This window comes from Peromyscus leucopus, chromosome 1, assembly GCF_004664715.2.
Source record: "Peromyscus leucopus breed LL Stock chromosome 1, UCI_PerLeu_2.1, whole genome shotgun sequence".
Lineage (NCBI taxonomy): Eukaryota > Metazoa > Chordata > Mammalia > Rodentia > Cricetidae > Peromyscus > Peromyscus leucopus.
In genome coordinates, this window is record NC_051063.1 from 91,824,882 (window position 1) to 91,840,495 (window position 15,614).

The 15,614-nt window shown below is 47.2% G+C and overlaps 1 protein-coding gene across 3 annotated transcripts in view; it reads right to left on the reverse strand.

The window, feature by feature from the left end:
- Positions 1 to 15,614, reverse strand: part of Arntl (aryl hydrocarbon receptor nuclear translocator like) — a 105,905-nt gene that overhangs the window by 34,853 nt on the left and 55,438 nt on the right. For 2 of the 3 annotated variants that reach the window (XM_028875866.2, XM_028875865.2), the window contains exon 3: positions 7,260 to 7,387. The gene's annotated coding sequence lies outside the window, so the exon portion shown is untranslated. Of the gene's footprint in view, positions 1 to 7,259; positions 7,388 to 14,325; positions 14,681 to 15,614 lie in introns of those variants that run through there. The other variant, XM_037211380.1, reaches the window with a different exon arrangement.

Below are 15,614 nucleotides of genomic sequence, written 5' to 3' on the forward strand. Positions count from 1 at the left end.
GCTGCCAATGCTCTCTCCCTGAGCCACACCCCCAGCCCTGCGAGCTTGGGTTCAGTCAAATGGTGGCCAGTAAACACACCCACATCTAAGTGGGTGTTGCTGTTGAGGCTCCCCCTTCCCTCAGGCCTTCCTGAGCCCTACTGCTCTCCTCTGCCCAAGGCCATCATTCCAGGACTCCTACCCCTTGCCCAATCCTAGATCATCCATGCTCCCCACAAAATTGGATCCTTCTCATCCAGATGAACATCAGTCATACTGCATCTTGGAGGGGAAACAGCCAACACATTATTTTTCCCTGTTGTTCAGTATATAGAACCCAGAGCTTTGCTTGCTGGGCAAGTGCTCTACCTTGGTTCTGCACCATCCCCCATGTTAATATTCTGATCCTGCCCCTTGGGGCCACCCTGCATCCTGATGTAGAAGCCTCTTCTTAAGGAGAATTCTGCCCTTTCTCTCTCCTGTTTTTCTTCCCATGAGGTGTGCACACCTCCCTCCCCCTCCTCTCCCTTCCTCTCTCTGTCTCCCTCTTTCTCTCTGCCTCTTTATCTATCTATTATAATAAACTCTCCATGTGGATGCAGTGTCTGGATTGTGTATTACTGGCCACCACCACGCCTGCATGAAGTGGGTTGCCTGCCAGCTCACCGCTGCATCTGCTCAGCATGCCAGCATGTTCCGCAACCCCACCCCACCCACCCTCCACCCCACCCTCCCACCCCCGTGTGTAATAAATCGTAACACCCTAGGCCTAAATAAACTGTTTGGGACACTGTCTTCCTATTGTCCCATTTTCTATGTCTCCAGCACAATCTAACTCGGGTCAGAATTTTTTTTAATTTTGCTTTATTTTATGTAGGTGGGTGTTTTGCTTGTATGATATCTATATACCCACTTGCGTGCCTAGTTGTAGCAGGAATTGTTAGGTCTTATTAATGAAAACAAACCTGAAGCCAGATATTGGGGTGAATGCTGCAAGAACAGAGAAGCAGAACAAGCCACAGCTACCTCACCTTGCCAGTTCCTTGGCTGATCCTGTTTCCTCAGACTGGAAGCCTCTGAGTCCTCATCCAAAACAAATCTCCACTGAACTGCTGCTCAAAAGCCTAAGCTTAACCAGGCTATAGTTTCTCGTCCTCACACCTTAAATACCTTTCTGCCTCCTGCCATTACTTCCTGGGATTAAAGGCGTGAGTCACCATGCTTGGCTGTTTCCAGTGAGGCCTTGAACTCACAGAGATCCAGGCGGATCTCTGCCTCTGGAATGTTAGGATTAAAGGCATGTGCTATCACTGCCTAACCTCTATGTTTAATATTGTGGCTGTTCTGTTCTATGACCCCAAATAAGTTTATTAGAGTGCACAATATTTTGGGGAACACAATACCACCACACCTAGTGCCCATGGATGTCAAAGGAGCACCAGATTCCCTGGATCTGGAGTCACAGAGGGTTGTGAGCCACTGGGTGGGTGCTGGGAATTGAACTCCAGTCTTCTGGAAGAACAGCCAGTACTCTTAACTTCTGAGCCATCTCTCTGGCCTCCAGGTCAGGCTTTGTCCCTTCATGATGTCTTTACAAGACTGCGGCTGCCCTACCTAGTTCATCAGGGCCCACTCTTTTCTAGATCAATGGCCAGCTCTCACTCCATCCATCAGGGGCATGGGCAGAGCTGCCCTCTCCCTGGCCACTGTCTCTGTCCATACTCAGTCCCTAGGAGTTCTATTTTGTCTCAAATGCCACCCACACTGTGACAATCCCAAGCTTCTATCTCCAGCCTGGCTGTCCCCTGAGGTCTAGACTTGTCTAACCACCCATCTCCCTAACATCTCCACCTGAGTATATGACAGAGATTCTATATTGACCCGCTTATGTCCCCCCAAGCAAGCCTTTCAGGCCTCCCTAAGTAATCAAGTGGCCTCCATCCTTCTAGGCTTCAAGTCAAGAAGCCACCTGACCCCTCCATTTGTCTTCTTATTGGCATGGAATTAAAAATACGGAACAAGTCACTGCTAAATGTCACTTCCTTAGTGACACTTGTTTTTTTTGTTTGTTTGTTTGTTTTTTTTTGTTTTTATCTATCTATCTATCATCAGCCTGATACAGTATAAATTCTTATCCTAATAGTGAAATGTTTCATTGAGGCTTGCCCAGTAATTGAGTAAAAATAAAACTTATTATAAGCCACAGTCATCCTAGGGTCCCCCCTGCTATATAGCCTCCCTGGTTCTGTGGGTTGCAGTCTGGTTGTTCTTTGCTTTATATCTAGAATCCACTTATGAGTGAGTATATACCATGTTTTTCCTTCTGGGTTTGGGTTACCTCACTCAGGATGATATTTTCTAGTTCCACCCATTTGCCTGCAAATTTCATGCTGTCATTGTTTTTCTCCGCTGAGTAGTACTCCATTGTGTATATGTACCACATTTTCTTAATCCATTCTTCAGTTGACAGGCATCTAGGTTGCTTCCAGATTCTGGCTATCACAAATAGTGCTGCTATGAACATAGTTGAGCATGTATCTTTGTGGTATGACTGAGTATTCCTTGGGTTTATGCCCGAGAGTGGTATGGCTGGGTCTTGAGGTAAATCAATTCCCAATTTTGTGAGAAACTGCCATACTGATTTCCACAGTGGTTGTATAAGTTTGCATTCCCACCAACAGTGGAGGAGTGTTCCCTTTGTTCCACATCCTCTCCAACATTGACTGTCATTAGTGTTTTTGATCATAGCCATTCTGACAGGTGTAAGATGGTATCTCAGAGTCGTTTTGATTTGTATTTGTCTGATGACCAAGGATGTTGAGCATTTCTTTAAATGTCTTTCAGCCATTAGTGATTCTTCTTTTGAGAATTCTCTGTTTAGCTCTTTAGCCCATTTCTCAATTGGATTGTTCAGTATTTTGATGTCTAGTTTCTTGAGTTCTTTATATACTTTGGAGATTAGTCCTCTGTCAGATGTGGGGTTGGTGAAGGTCTTTTCCCATTCTGTACGCTGTCTTTTTGTCTTATTGACCATGTCTTTTGCCCTACAAAAGCTTCTCAGTTTCAAGAGGTCCCATTTAATTGTTGTGCTCAGTGTCTGTGCTGCTGGTGTTATATTTAGGAAGTGATCTCCTGTGCCAATGCGTTCAAGAGTACTTCCTACTTTCTCTTCTATTAAGTTTAGTGTAAGTGGATTTATGTTGAGGTCTTTGATCCACTTGGACTTGAGTTTTGTGCATGGTGACAGATATGGATCTATTTGTAATCTTTTACATACTGACATCCAGTTATGCCAGCACCATTTGTTGAAGATACTTTCTTTTTTCCATTGTAATAGTTTTGGCTTCTTTGTCAAAAATCAGGTGTTCATATATGCGTGGATTAATGTCACGGTCTTCAATTCAATTCCAATGGTCTATATGTCGGATTTTATACCAGTACCAAGTTGTTTTTATTACTATAGCTCTATAGTAGAGCTTGATCAACTCTATCAACTTGATCAGGGATCGTGATGCCTCCAGAGGTTGCTTTATTATACAGGGTTCTTTTAGCTATCCTGGGTCTTTTGTTTTTCCATATGAGGTTGAGTACTTTTCTTTCCAAGTGTGTAAAGAATTATGTTGGGATTTTGATGGGGATTGCATTGAATCTGTAGATTGCTTTTGGATAAGATTGCCATTTTTACTATGTTAATCCTACCTATCCATTTTCTGATATGTTCTTCAATTTCTTTCTTTAGAGTAAAGTTCTTATCAAAAAGGTCCTTCACTTGTTTAGTTAGTGTTACCCCAAGGTATTTTATATTATTTGTGGCTATTGTAAAGATGTTTCTCTGACTTCTTTCTCAGCCCTTTTATCATTCGTGTATAGGAGGGCTACTGATTTTTTTGAGTTGATCTTGTATTCTGCCACTTTACTGAAGGAGTTTATCAGCTGTAGGAGTTCCTTGGTAGAGTTTTTGGGGTCACTCATGTATACTATCATATCATCTGCAAATAGTGAAAGTTTGACTTCTTCCTTTCCAATTTGTATCCCTTTGACCTCCTTTTGTTGTCTTATTGCTCTAGCTAGAACTTCTAGTACTATATTGAATAAATTTGGGGAGAGTGGACAGCCTTGTCTTGTTCCTGAATTTAGTGGTATCGCTTTGAGTTTCTCTCCATTTAATTTGATGTTTGATGTTGGCTTGCTATAAATTGCCTTTATTATGTTCTAAGACCTTTATCATGAAGGGATGTTGGATTTTGTCAAAGGCTTTTTCAGCATCTAATGAGATGATCATGTGGTTTTTTTCTTTCAGTTTGTTTATATGGTGTATTACATTGACTGATTTTCGTATGTTGAACCATCCTTGCATCCCTGGGATGAATCCTACTTGGTCATGATGGATAATTGTTTTTGATGAATTCTTGGATTCGATTTGCCAATATTTTGTTGAGTATTTTTGCATCAATGTTCATGAGGGAGATTATTCTGTAGTTCTCTTTCTTTGTTGCATCTTTGTGTGGTTTGGGTATCAGGGTAATTGTAGCCTCATAAAAAGAGTTTGGCAGTGTTCCTTCTGTTTCTATTGTGTGGAACACTGAAGAGGATTGGTATTAGTTCTTCTTTCAAAGTCTGGTAGAATTCTGCACTGAAACCATCTGGTCCTGGGCTTTTTTTGGTTGGGAGACTTTTGATGACTGTTTGTATTTCTTTAGGGGTTATTGGTCTATTTAAATGGTTTATCTGGTCTTGATTTAATTTTGTTATGTGGTATTTATCCAGAAAATTGTCCATTTCTTCCTGGTTTTCCATTTTTGTGGAGTACAGGTTTTTGAAGTATGATCTGATGATTCTCTGGATTTCCTCGTTGTCTGTTGTTAGTCTCCCTTTTCATTTCTGATTTTGTTAATTTGGGTGTTCTCTCTTTGCCTTTTGGTTCATTTGGCTTGGGGTTTGTCTATCTTGTTGATTTTTTCAAACAACCAACTCTTCGTTTCATTGATTTTTTTGTATTGTTCTCTTGGTTTCTATTTCATTAATTTCAGCCCTCAATTTGATTATTTCCTGGCATCTATTTCTCCTGGGTGAGTTTGTTTCTTTTTGTTCTAGAGCTTTCAGCTGTGCTGTTAAGTCACTGGTATGAGATTTCTCCAACTTCTTTATGTGTGCATTTAGAGCCATGAATTTTCCTCTTAGCACTGCTTTCATAGCCTTAGTGACACTTCTTTGAAGGCCATATAGTATGAACTCTTCCAACCCTCCTATTCAATACCCCTATTTACATTTTTCGAATCCACCTTTCCCCTATAACAATCTCCTTTCTGCCCTCCCCACAAGGTGGTCAGCTGTGGAGAGCAAAGGCTCTGCTCTACTGACTGCCCACAGCTTGCAGAACTCTTTCTGGCACACAGAAATGTTCCACAGGACATTGGAAATGAGTGAAATAATCTGCATATGACAAAGCAGTTCTGTGTTCATCACAGATGTTGTAAGCTTTTTTCTTTCATTTCCTTTTGACTTTTGAATTTTCTATGTAGTCTTAAAACATCACAAAAATCATTTTCAAAAATCATTTTCAAAATAATATAACACAAATATTCCTCTTTATACCAATACTTTATAACTTTTAATTTATTTTATTCACTTTTTTTTTTCTATTTTCGAGACAGGGTTTCTCTGTGTAGCTTTGGAGCCTGTCCTAGATCTCACTTTGTAGACCAAGCTGGACTCAAACTCACAAAAATTCACCTGGCTCTGCCTCCCAAGTGCTGGGATTAAAGGCGTGCGCCACCACCGCCCGTTTTCACTTTTTTGGATACAGGATCTTACTGTGTAGCCCAGGCTGACCTAGAACTCACTATGTAGCCCAGGCTGGAATCAAACAGTGACCCACCTACTTCAACTTCCCAGTGGTAGGATTACAGGCAAAAGCCACCATGCTGGCTTGTACTTTTAGTCTTGTGTATGTGTGTGTGTGCATGTTTATGTGTACACCTGTGTAAAGATGTGTATGCACATGCATGAACATGTGTAGAGACTGAGGTTGACTTTGGGTGCCTTCTCCAATCATGTACCTCTTTTCTTGAGATGGGGTCTCTTACTGAACTCAGAGCTCACGGACTGCGATAGACTGGTTGCTGGCAAGCCCCAGGGATCTACCTGTGTCCACTTCCCCAGCACTGGATTACAGGTGCATGCCTCTATACTCAGCTTTAAATTTTGTATTTTTTAAAGATTTATTGACTTTTATGTATATGGATGCCTTTGCCTGTATGTATGTATAGGCACTGTGTGTGCCTGGTGCTCTTGGCAGTCCTAAGAGGGCATTGGATCCCCTGGAACTGGAGTTAACAGAATATTGTGAGCTGCCATGCAGGTGATAGGGACTGAACCCAGGTCCTCTGGAAGAGCAGACAGTGCTCTAACCACTGAGTCATCTCTCCATACCCCGCCCTCATGTTTTTAATTATAAGTATGTGTATGTCTGTGTACATGAGTGCTGGTGCCCACAGGGGCCAGATGCACTGAATCCCCTGAAGCTAGAGTTAGAGGAGGTTGTGAGCCACCCAGTGTGGGTTTTGGGAATCAAACTCAGGTCTCATACAAGAGTAGTACGTGCTCTTAACTGCTGAGCCATCTCTCCAGCCTCCTACCCAGGCAAACTCAGGTCCTCATGCTTGCCTGACAAGCACTTTACTGACTGAGCCTTCTCTCTAGCTCTTAATTTCCCTTTTTCACTTACCGATTTAATCCTTCTGGCAACTGTTCTGATACACCACTCAAGGTTAGACATTTCTCTCTTCCCTAGGGTGGATGCACTGTTGTCCCAGAACTACTTCTTAGAGACCATGCTTCCTGTTACCAAGCACCTAACGTGGTTCCTCTGCTGACAGGCTGGGTCCACTCTTCCATTCTGTTCCCCTAATCCAGTTCTTTTCATTCTACCATCACACTGCTCTTACAAGTGTGGTTTCCGCACACATCTTAATACACAGCAGAACAAATTATTTTCCCTTTATTAGTCTCAGTTTCCAGAACTGTCTTGGCTATTCTGGCTTGTCCTTTGGGGAGCATCTTATAAAATTCACGGTGTGTGGCCACCATAACTGCTGACATTCACACCGACCTTCAGAGAAGCAGGAAAAGGGCTGAATACACACTCTACCCTCCAGGTCTTAGAGGTTTACAGATCCTTGGCCCCTTGCACATGTCAGAGCCACTGGGATCTGACTAGCTTTTTAACAGCCCAACAGCTAAAGGCCACCAATGACCATCAGTTGCCAGAGGCTAATTACCTGAGGTTACAGTTCTCAAGCTTCGATCCAGCGTGGGAGGCACAAGGGACCGCTGTGCTTGCTGGTCACCTCAAAGTGACTTTCATGTTTTGTAGCTTTCTTCCAGCCAGTCAACTTCTTCCAAAATCCTACAGTAGAGACCCAAGGAAAGAAAACCCAAACAGGTCACACAGGGATAAACAAATCTGGCAGTCTCTTGTGAGCTAAGGGGGTAGGAGAGCGAGCTCCTGACCCACACAGGGCAGGCTCCCAGCCCATCCATCGCCACATCCTGGCCACACTCACTGGCCCATCTTTACATCCCTGTAATACCTATGCTGCAAATGCATGAATCTGGCAGATGCTTCCCGAGAAAACCACGCCTTCTAAGTATGGATTCTGGGACACGTCCTTAGGAAAGCTAGGCATGTTTTATTATTTCTTTTACTGGGTTACATAGTAACTGTGAATGTCTGGGCATTATTTTACATCAGACACTTATCGACTTACATGGGTTAACTTATTCAGACATGAATATCCCTCAAGGAGGCAGATACTACTGCTGCATGCATTTTACAAAGAGAAAAATCCTTAGAGAGGTAAATAGACCAGCCAAAGTCACACTGAGAGTGGTGGGCCACCAGAAGCAACGGACAATATTGTTCAGTTCAAGCTACGAGTGGTGGCTCGCGGCTGTAATTTCATCACTGAGAAGGTAGAATCAGGAGGACCACAAGTTCAAGGCCATCCTCAGCTACACAGAAAGTTCAAAGCTAGAATGCGTTATGGAGAGACTTCCTCCCAAATCAACAGTGCCAGACATATAGCCCGGCAGTTGAGAGAGCTTGCTGCTCTTCCGGAGGACCTGAGCTCAGTTCTCAGCACTCACATCAGGTTGCTTACAACCACCTGTAACTCCAACTCCAAGGGATCCAACCCTCTTCTGGCCTCTATGGGCACTGCACTCATGAGCACATACCTACATGCAGACACACACATACACACACAAAATTTTTTTGAAAAAAAAATAGTTTTTAAGAAATTGCTCAGCTCTCAGTGCAAGTGAAAGCAGTCATCTGAACCCAGAGGTCCAGAGCAGCAGGAAAGACAGAGGCCTTTTAGCCCAAACAAATGCCAGCAGGACCAGCTCAGGTGTTGAAAGAAAATCACTGTGAACACCAAGAAGTCTAGACACATCCAAAGCTAAGATAGGCATGGCATCTGCAAGGGCCCATTTCGGCCAAGTGGCAATGATGCCACCTCCTTCTGCCAGGACACAGGCCTGCACTCTGCCCGTCAGAGCTCCATGGCAGTTTCCTGTGTGTGGGAAGAGCTGATGTGGAAGCAACACGGGGGCCTTCCACATGCTCCTCATCCATGCTGCTCTGCCTGCAGCAGGCAAGACTACAACTGGGAATGCTCTCCTGGTCTTCTGAAGTGCAGAGCCTGGCGTGACACTGGCTCATTCTGCAGTCTTCGGAAAATGCTATCTGCCTCGATGGTCCTAAGTCCCGGATGACTATCCAGGCCTGAAGCCCTTCTCCACTGACTCCTCCAGGCAGCCCGGCTCAGAATCCTTCACAGTCCAACTCTGTTAACTCCAGTCCAGGCACATGCAAATGTTCTATCTAGAAACCTGGCTCCTCTGGCCTCTACACCTCAGCTGGTAGGTAGAAACAGCAAAGAGTGACACAGTCTCCAGGCTTAACAGAGCAACTCCAGCTCCATCTGATCCCTGTCCGGCTGGAACGCTGTCTTCTCAACACACACACACACACACACACACACACACACACACACACACACCACCCCAGAGCTCCTCTGAGGGATGGATCTAGGTACTTCCCTGTATCCCCTGCCAATATTCTGTCAGATGCTCAATCATTCTTTCCAGATTCAGCCCCTCCCACTACAGCCAGTGAGAGAATACCTGCCTCCCTTAGGGCACTCTAAGCCAAATTTTTCCTTAAGCCAGAAAACTTCCAAACTCCCTAGCAGGACACACTAGGCTTCACTCAATGCTAGCCCATCCTCTCCACACACTGCCCAGGGCTCAAGCCAAGGGGAAACATCAAGGTACCCGGGAGCTGGGTTACAATAAGAGGACTCCCTTACTGTGGGACCCACCCTGTTCCTTGGTAAGGCCTTTGTGCTATTACAGCTGCCCATCCTCCCTGCTCAACTAGAACCCTCCATCAGGGCCTCAATTACAGGGAGCTGTAACTGCCCCACACCTCACTGCAGTGGCCCATGAGCGACAAGCCCAGGTCCCTTCTCCCTCCTGTCCCTGATCAAGATTTCACTAGATTTGCAATTCCTTGCTCCATACGAAATACCTCACTTTGATTTTTTTTTCCTCATACTAAATTTTGCTTTACAGAAATTATAATAACTGCTAACTTAGATGTTGCCATTATCTATATAAAACAAAACTGAGAAGGTGTTCCTTCCATGTTAGACAGGTGAGCCAGATATGACACTTGACACTATTTTTAGAAAACTCTCTCTCTCCAAGAAGGCATTCCTAGATAGAAGAACAAAAACAAAAGGAGACAGACAGACAAAGACAAACAAAAGCCGCATCTTTCTGTGCTCCTTACTTCTGAAAGGGGCTTGAAGCAAGGCAGGTAGGGAGCTCTCCAAGGCCTCAGGGACCTATAAAAGGGACCTTTGCTGGCAGAGGGCTCAAAGGGCCTGCCTCTCCCTGGTACAAGCATGTAAATGGCACATGAGAGCCACTCCTGGAGCCTGGCCTGTGCCCTGCAGTCCAGGGCCACACATATGCCCACTTCTGAGCTAGAGCATGCTAGAGGTAGAGAGAACATCTTACTGGAGAGCCAGAGAAAGCACTTATGGGGGAACTTGTGCAGGGTGCCTGGAAAGAACATGAGGCACCTTCTCCCACTACTGCCCCTCAGAGCACAGGGACCCCTGTAGCATGAATCTTAAAAAGTCTTATTAATAAAAACAAACCTGGAGCCAGGTATTGGGGTGAATGCTGGAATATTAGAGAAGCAGAACAAGCCACAGCCACCTCACCTCACCAATTCCTCAGCTGATCCTGTTTCCTCAGACTGGAAGCCTCTCAGTGAATGAATCTCAGCTGAACTGCTGCTCAAAAGCCTGAAAACTTAACCAGGCTAGTTCCTGGTTTTCATGCCTTATATACCTTTCTGCTTTCTGCCATCACTTCCTGGGATTAAAGGCGTGAGTCACCAAGCCTGGCTGTTTCCAGTGTGGCTTTAAACTCAGAGATCCGGATGGACCTCTGCCTCCCAAGTCATAGGATTAAAGGTGTGTGTGCCGCCATTTTCTGGCCTCTATATCTAGTGGCTGTTCTGTTCTCTGACCCCAGATAAGTTTATTAGGGTGCACAATATTTTGGGGAACACAATACCACCACAGACCCCTGAGTGCCACCCAAAGAAGCCAAAGGCGGAGGTTGTAGCAGCTGTGAAGACAAGGTGGGAATGTCAGCCACTAGGGGGCACCCAAAGGAGACACAGTGTTTCTCTGAGCAGGGCAAAACAATGCTAAACTCCAAGCCTTAAGGAGCATCTGCAGGAAGACAGCCACATCCAAGCCCTCAATCCAGACCATGTATCCATGGCCCTTTTCTCTCCTACCCAGTACACTAGAAGGCTACCTGCAGGCTGCATTTATGTTCCAACACTTAGCTGCCTCATGCTAATGAGACCGATGAAGACATCCCACTTCTCTCTGGGTCAAATCACGTTTAAAATCACTAGAGTGGGGACAGAGAAACAGTTCAATAGTACAGCACTTGCTCAGCATGCATGAGGCCCCCGTTCTGGGGAGTGTTAGTGATAAGTTCTTACAGTCAGCACTACGGTGGCTCATTTTCCTATAAATAAGCAAGGGATTTGGGGTGTGGGGCCCAGCTCCCTAAGGACAGCTGTAGATGTTCCCATGCGGCCCTGGTTACCTTGAGCAAATGGACGGACCATCAGTCAACAGCATGCCGGACGACCATCTGCCAGCACTGGTACTTTGGAGCACTCCTTGAATGCCTTGAAGAACTGCATGCATGGTGGGCTCAGTTAACTGCTCTGGATTCTGAAGGCACAGCCCCAGCCAGGACAGTTTCAAGCAGTCTGTTACAGACTTTTCACTACTACAAACCTCGGCGAACTTCAGGTGAGCCTACACCCATTCCCACCTAAGCCGAGGAAGGAGCACTTCCCTGGTGGCTGAGCAGAGGTTTGCACTGTGACTGATGCAAATACACGCTTTCACTTGAATGTGGAGTTTGCTGTGACTGGTACAAACACCCTTCTCCAGCCACATAAGTTTGACTTACTTGTGAGCTAGCTGGAGAGACCACCTATCCCACCCACCGCCACCTCCTGCACTGTCTCTCCTGGTGTTACAACATTAAGCCTAATACAGCGCTCTTCTTGATGGTCTTCTTCTGCCTACGTTTAGTAGACTGAGCTGGTACCATGAACAGCAGCCAGAATAGTGGAGTGGCAGCAACAGTGAAGGCAGCCGAATGAAGGTGACAGTGAGGAGCTGGCACCCCAAACAAAGAGCAGGGGAGTGGCCATCTAGCCAACGGATGAATAAGAGTCATACAGCTGTGCAGTCTGCAGGTCAGGCAAAAGCAGTGTTGCAGCTGGATGCACGGTCAGCTGCAAACAAGCCAGGGCCTCAGTTTCAGCAGTCAACAGCAACAGCAGCAGCAGCAAGAGTGGCCAAAGCTGCTGCCCATCAGGACAGCTGCCATGGCAACAGGAGGCAGCAGGGAACTGGGGGTGGGGGGCAGTATAAGGAGAGAGAAGGTGGAGCGCTAAGACTGAAGAAAGCAGCCAAGGGCTGGAGAAGAGAAACTGTGGGCCCTGGTTGCTGAAATACCAGAGCGGTCAAGTCTCTGGGGCCAAGGGTCTCAGACACGCCGGGCCCAGGAGCTGCAATACTAGTCAGTGTCCAGGCCTGAGGAGTGAATGCTTATGCTGAAACCCGCCTGGAAGCTGTAACACTAGCTGCTACCAAGGGCTGGGGAGCCCTGACTTCCTAGGGATACAGAGCTACAATACATGTGCAGCCTAGGCCTGCAGGAGCCCACCTGCTGCTGTACCTGCCTGCCGCCACAACTGCTTACTCGGGTCAAAGGCCACGAGAGGCCAAAGGCTTAAAGAGCTTCACTTTGCCTGTGCACAGTTTCTACCCAGGTAGAACAAAAGGACCCCAGCCAGCTGATGCTTAACACTGGACCCTGGTGTCAGATCTGACTATGTGACACTCACCCCGCCCCCCTCAAATGTGAGCAAAGGTGACAAGCAGAACCTTCACACGGAGCCTTGAACACTATAGGTATCCTGGGCAGAAGACCCTTCTTGTAGCCAAGGTCCTGGGTGGATAACACTGTGAGGAAAAAAACTTCTGAAGTCGCTCATCACGGGGGTGGGCTTCACCATATGCCAGCACCTTGCAGGTCAACTTCCCAGCCTCCAGAGCTCCAGAACAAGCTTGTTTTCACTCTGCATGCCCTAGCCTGTGCTAGTCTGTGATAGCAGCCCAAAGGGATAGAATGACCAGCTCATCTGCTTGTCCGTTTCCATCAGAGTACTGACATTTCCGCATCTCAGAAGAGCCTTCTGTCCCTAAGACTGGTCCCACTGTTACTGCGGCTGCACGTCTTACATTGAGGTGCAAGGTGATAGGAGAAAATAGCTACCATGGTTTTAGAGCCACAGGCCTGACAAGACTGGTCCATTCACCAAGGCAAAATTCAAAGAAAAAAGCCAACACTGAAAGAAACAAGCACTCCTGGAGACGGGATGAACAGAGCTTACACCAGAGCACACCTTGATTCGGAAAAGCCCCGGGAACAGAGCAAACACATTCTCTCTGAGCTTGCTGCCAGCCAGGGCAGCCGGAACCAGCCTTCAGCGGCTAACACCAGGACATCTACAAACTAGCTCACCAGGACAAGCCCAAGCACGGAAGGGTGTCTTTTGAGAACAGGCTGGAGTGATGTAGAATGCCCAGTGGTTCTGAGGAAACAGGCTTTGGAAAAGACCTCTCTTTAAAGCCACCCCAGTGAAAGCCCAGCTTCCTCTTTTCCCTCGGTGTCACCCCCAGAGTGACAGCTAGATGGAGCTCTCCTAAGAGACACGTGAAGCCACACAGCAACTTTTGATGGTGGGGCTTAAGAACAGGGTAGGAAACTATGAACGAGAGTCGGCAGCTGAGACTACCATGTCTAGTGGCTGGATGCCTGCTCATCTTCCCCACACGGCCTAGAGAGCCTTAGAAGGGACCTGCACTGTCACCTCTGCATGCCTACAACCTACAAGGAGCTGACAGTGTGTTCCCCAGGGACAGTGTGTTCCTGAGGGTGGCCTTCCCGCCCCAGCTAGGGAGCCAGCAGGTGACTCCAGCCCTCCTCTCCACTGTAGGAGGCCAGTCTGCCCTGCTACCTGCTCAGTTGTTCTGATATGTCCGGAGGATGGTGACTTTGAGCAGAGGCCAGAGGCTGATGGGCCCTAGCCCCTCTGCCAGCCCCCCCCCCCACACACACACCCTTGATACTCTAACAGCCTCAGAGGAATTCAGCAACCATGCTTGGCGACACCTAAGTTCAGAAACCATTCACCAACTGAAGCCAGCGCCCTGAACGTAAGGTAACAGACATTTCTACCAGGGTTATTTAACAAGCCATGGTGCCGCCTCTAGCAGAGGCCAGGGCAATGCAGACACAATGGAAACCCACAGTCATTACATTTAAGACACTTTCAGCATAGCTGGAAAGACTGGAGTGTTTAAATAAATGCATGACAGCCAGTGCAACAGGTGGCATGCCCAGCACAAGCCAACTCCAGGAGGGGCTGGTGCACTTCGGTGCCATTACAACAAAGTTCCAGCAGGTGGCAGTCCATCATTTGATTCCTCATGAGCCGAATGGAGAAAATAATTAGCTTATTGGTGTGTGTGTGTGTGTGTGTGTGTGTGTGTGTGTGTGTGTGTGTGGTGTGACAGCTCCCTGAAGGTGAAGGGGTGGTGCCTAGGACCAGGTGTTACAGGTGTTTAATGGGTAGATGTTAAGGGGTACAGGGTACTTTACCTTGAAAAGCACTGGCTGTGCAGATCCTGGGGACAGACTGCTTGTGGCACTTGTATGCCCCGTCCCACTAGAAGCACAAAGTGCTCAGGAACCCTGAGGTTGAACATAAATGAGATCACACTTGGAGCTATGGGGGCTGGACTTGTGAATACAGGGCTCTGTGTGATGAAAACAAAGCCTCCCTTTGTCCGAAAGCCCTCTAATGTCGTGGAAGGAGGAAAGAGCACAGCATTCCACTCTTGGATGGTGCTGAGGGCTAACCTAGAATGTCGGGGTTGGAGCCACGGGAGAGGCTGGCCTCACAGATGGGCTACTCTATAACTTCCTGCAAGCCATGTTCCCAGCCCAGCAGGGACACAGTCATGCAGAGTAATAAACAGATGTTCCCGGAGCCTGTGCCTCACTTCCCCAGGAGGAGTACCTTGAAACTAAGTAAGCTATGGTCCCCGCCACCCAGGACATTCAGGAAAGACTCGTGTCTGGCCGTGGGCGTACAGCCTTCCAGTGGCATGGGTGTGGGGAGCAGCCTGAATACAACGGACAGCCAAGCAGCTGGCCAACTCAAGTGGCCCGGGATGAAGGGAGCAGACAGAATGCCACAATGGAGTGACTGAGTGGACAAGCAGCCAGAGACGATTATTCCCTCAGTGTGAGAAAAGGGACCACTGAATGATTTGGATTCTTAGGGACACCAGTACCCCTTTAAGTACCCATGAACCATCTAAGAAGGGAGAGAAGCAGGTGTACAGCGCATTCTCAGAGAGGAGATGGTAGTCAGGCTTCAAACCCCAATCCCACCAGGCATTTGAGCCATGGGTCCAACCCACAACACTGGGCACAGGGCCTGGCCTTTGTGTGCCATGGCCTCCTGACCTGCAGGGCAAGGATGCCAGCAGTACCCGCCCCTTCAACGAGTTTCGTAAACCACTCAGCATGCCACCTGCCATGGAACAAGCCCTTCGTGCGAGCGATTATTTTCTCATTGGCTAATGTTCTATCTCCCATGTTACAGAGGAAACTAAGTCTGAGGGAGTAACTTGACAGAGGCTGAGATTTGAGGAGACAGTAGTAAACGCAGGTCAGTCCTGTCTGCCACACGAGAGAAGAAATGGGTACAAAATAAGAAAACACACGTGGGTGCAGAGATGGCTCAGCCAGGCAAGTGTCCACCGCACAAGCGTGAGGACCTGAGTTCGGATCCTCAGTATCCACACAAACTAGTCACACACTAGCTGGGGCAATGGGGAGGGGTGAGTGAGGGTGGGGGGGAGGGAGGGAGGGTGGGGAGG